Raw genomic sequence first — 4,117 nt, forward strand, 5'->3', positions numbered from 1 at the left:
TCTGTGAAAACCTGACACAATTGTGCAAGCCTAAATTTACGTAAAGCATGAATACAATGGGTGAAATAGTAATAAAAGAATCCATAAATGTTTTGAATACTTTATTCTTAGTAAAGAAAGGCTCTAGCTATAAAAGTCTAGATCTCAACTTATTCACCTACTCAAAAATATTTGATTGCAGTAGACACAAGTTATGGGTATTTGTACTTCACATTGAAATGATAGTAAGTGATCCATCTTTCTTCACTAATTTCACCTGTGTGTAGTGATGAGAGATGATACTAGGAATAACTTACCCAGTAATCAATTCTAGTATTCATGGTGAACACGATGGTGCAAATCTTGTTTTGTATGTTATTCTGTGTAAGTTACAACCGTTTTAGTGAACTCTGGTAATTTATTTTCCCTATACATACATTCTGTACAAATTAATTTTCTGTTGATGCTACTTTGTAGGACTGTAACTTCCAAATTATTGGCATATGAGGCTGAAACTCTTACACTTGGCTAATGAAGTAGTTTGTAAATATTTAATAAACAGGAATTCAAAAAAATGAGTGATTGTGTTGGGTTTTCAAAGATCCAAGTCACATATATTTGAAATTGTTGATGTGTTAATGTACACACACACACACACACTATTAATATTAACCACTTTACAGGAATGGATGTGGAACTTGCAGAACTTCACATACCATAGAGCAAGAAATTTTTGTGGTATTATATTTTCGTAGATTGCAAAAATTGAAAGATTTTCGTGGAACAAATTTTTGTGGTTGAGACATCAATCTCCATACAACTTGTACATGGACAGCGAAATACTTTAATTCCATGGATAAGATGTCCGCGAAATTCAAGAAAATTTGTATCCCATGAAAAGTTCTTGTATTACAGTAGTGGGACCTCTTTAATATGACCACCTCATAATAGTGGCCATGTCATATCTTGAGCATAGTTTAAATGTACTATATGATCTTAAGCCCGCGTTAAGCTTTTAATTGTGTGCCTGTTGTGGTGTCCATTTTAAAGGGTTCCACCATAGTACAGTTTACCAAACCATCTATGACATGGTACCTAGATATGACCTGAATAATATGGTGGTCTAAATAATGCACCTCCACGAATCTTTTAATACTGATAACATATGGGGTACTTTGAGATAAGTCACTGTTTAGAGTTCCTATGGATACATATTTGTGAAATTGACAAGGAGAAAACATCCTGACTGCCTAGCTGTAAGTATTTGTTGAGTATAAATCGGATGGCTGCAGGTTCAAGGCTGCCCAGGTCCAGTCTGGATCTCTTTTCTGTACCTTTTCAAACATACTTTATGTAACAACTTTAACAGGCTGTAGGACCAGGTGGCCTAGAGGCCTTCAGCACTTGTGTTATAAGCCTTAATAAATAATTGTCTGTGGTCCCATTTGTATACAGATTTTGCATACAAGATTTCTCCTCTATATTTTGTATTAAAGGGTGTACTCCTGTACATACTGTAGGATCAGGCAGATTGCTGAAGTGTGTGGTGCTGCCACGTTGTATTATGATTGAGTCCTTGGAATGTTGACTCAGATACAAGATGAGCCCTTCAACAGTCCGCATGGCTGGGGTCTCTATCAGTATCATCAACCAATAAATTACTTTCCCTACCCACCACCCCAAGTTAAGGTAATGTACTTTGACAAAGGAAGTCATGAAAATTATAAAACTGCAAAGTAATCTACAGAATTTATAATACCATATCTCTCTATACACACACACACACATGCTACCCAAACGTGTATTATATACAATGAATTGTGTTTCACATACTGTACACATGGTGGAATTACGTATCTCATAAACTTACAGTGTAACTAAGGTAAAGGTTTAAAATGTATCCTGTTTTATAACAACATTCATCATCTCAATGTTTCAAGTATTGTGTGAAATCCAAAGGGGTTTCCTGAATTATTTGGTACTCAACACCTTTAATTTACTAGTCATCCTTAGTGACATCAGAGCTCTTCAAAATGACCTCTCCTGGTGACCTTCACCAAACCTGAGACTATGAATTAAATTACTGGTCATTTATTTGCAACTCAAACATACATCATACATTTTTTTTGTGAATAACAATTTGTATTGACTTGACTATCTTCATTCACTGTCCTTTGGTCCCCACGTACTTTCCGCCAACGTTGAATTCTTGATAGCCATTAATGTACCACCAGTAGAGTATCTTCTGTTATGTAAACTATCCCTGGAGGGTATTGTAACTCTCTTGTCTGTCTTCCCTGGTTCAGAAATATCTTACTGAAAGTTCTAGTTTTGTGTCTCAAGGAACAGTGTCAGCAAAATGATGTCCAGTGTGTGATACAAGGTCACAGTATTGGCACATGAACACTTGGAATACAAGATGAAACAATTTCATTCTACTAGTTTCTCAAAGGCACAGGGAATTTCATTTCTGAGACTTGGCACAATCCTGACACAGCAATTCCTTGCCGCCCATTCCTTGCAGTTGTAGCAGGCTACATTCTCAGGAGACCCATCTTCATTTACAACTACCACATTTGACATTGTCCACTTTTTCAGCTTGTACTTGTAAAGTAACGCTCCCACATACACTTAGTTTTGTAATGATTTGGACACTTTTATTAATTACACCTGTGTATTATAATCATACATGATTCCTGCACAGTACACAATACAATACAACTTAAATAAGTAAAGTTATTTGACCGAGGCTCATAGATTCTTATATGTAGTTAACGTAACACAGAGCCTGGTAGAGAGCTTAACATACAGTATAATTGCTCAGATCGTTGCAGCAGGTGAGCACATCAGTACGTACGGACAATCAATGAAGTGGTTTAGCAAATCGCACTATTATCTCGCGGACTTGATTCCACTCGTCTTGCTTATCAGCCATCGCCGATGAAGGAACAGCGAGGGGAACACATGGGAACAGCTATAGATTCTAAATATTCGTACAGGAAAGCACGTGAGTGACTTGGTGGGAGTTCTACTTTTTTCAGATTCCTCCTCTATTTTATCATCTATATACGACACAACTTCAAGACAAGTTTTGACTCTACCAAAAGTGGTGACCCAGTTGGGTCGCCTAATAGCTGAGCACAGCAAGCTTCACCTTATTTGGTAAAGGTACAGAGTTATTTGTTTAGTTCGACTATAGACATGATTTGACAGCAAACTAATATTATAGTAACTATAAATATTCCGACATGAATTCAGCACAGTACGGACTGGCCGGGTACAGATCCACTTAGTGAATTACACAGGCACTGATCCAGAAATAAATGAAGGTGGGTGGCTACCCAGCCTAGCCCAGATTTTAAGTTGAGAGTCCTGAATGTCTTATTATTTACATCAGGAAGAGCTGACACTGTTATTGTTTGGCTTGTACAGTGAAACGCATGCACAGTAGCATGTGCACTGTGCTCTTATGCACATATAATGTCTGATCATGAGTTAACACTAATGGTTAAAACAATACATCTGTAACACCTGCATGTGTACATACTACACGTACATTCCTCTCTTTTGTATGTGATATCTTATGTAGGAGTCACTAGGAGATGATAGCTTAGGTTTGCTCCATTAAATAACTTAATGTGAACTCAGTATCATCTCCTACTGATCACATATTCCTGCTGGTATAAACATTCTTTAAAAGTTATAGCTATAATATTCCCTGTATGCTTTTCACTACTTAACCAGCTTTAAAATTTTACTAATTTTCACCTGTGCACATATATATACCAATAGGAGATGCAGACACTGATCCAGAAATAAACCAAGGTAGGTGGCTGGCCAAGATTTTAAGATGAGAGTATTGAATGCCTTGGTAGTTACATCAGGGAGGAAGGGCTGACAATATTATCATCTATAGCTAGTACAGTGAAGCACATAGCTAGTAGCATGCCCTTGTGAACATAATAAGGCCGGGAAAACTTGATTAATTGTTTCTCATCCCCACCCACATCCCTTTTTACCCCACTACCTCTAATTTCATTATTGCTGTTATCAATCACGTGCACACGTATTTTGATGTTAGGAAGGCTGGTTATCATTTTACAGCACAGCAAATGTCACTTGCACCTCAGAAAAGGTG

The 4,117-nt window shown here is 37.1% G+C and overlaps 1 long non-coding RNA gene across 1 annotated transcript; it reads right to left on the minus strand.

Moving 5' to 3' along the window:
- Positions 1-1,674: 1,674 nt before the first annotated feature.
- On the minus strand, positions 1,675-3,154 carry LOC136254605 (uncharacterized). Its single transcript, XR_010700571.1, has 2 exons — positions 2,789-3,154; positions 1,675-2,649 (listed from the first exon to the last, which is right to left on the minus strand). It is a non-coding gene; the product is annotated as an uncharacterized lncRNA (long non-coding RNA).
- Positions 3,155-4,117: the final 963 nt, after the last annotated feature.

The sequence above is a fragment of the Dysidea avara genome, chromosome 1 (assembly GCF_963678975.1).
Source record: "Dysidea avara chromosome 1, odDysAvar1.4, whole genome shotgun sequence".
Taxonomy (NCBI): domain Eukaryota; kingdom Metazoa; phylum Porifera; class Demospongiae; order Dictyoceratida; family Dysideidae; genus Dysidea; species Dysidea avara.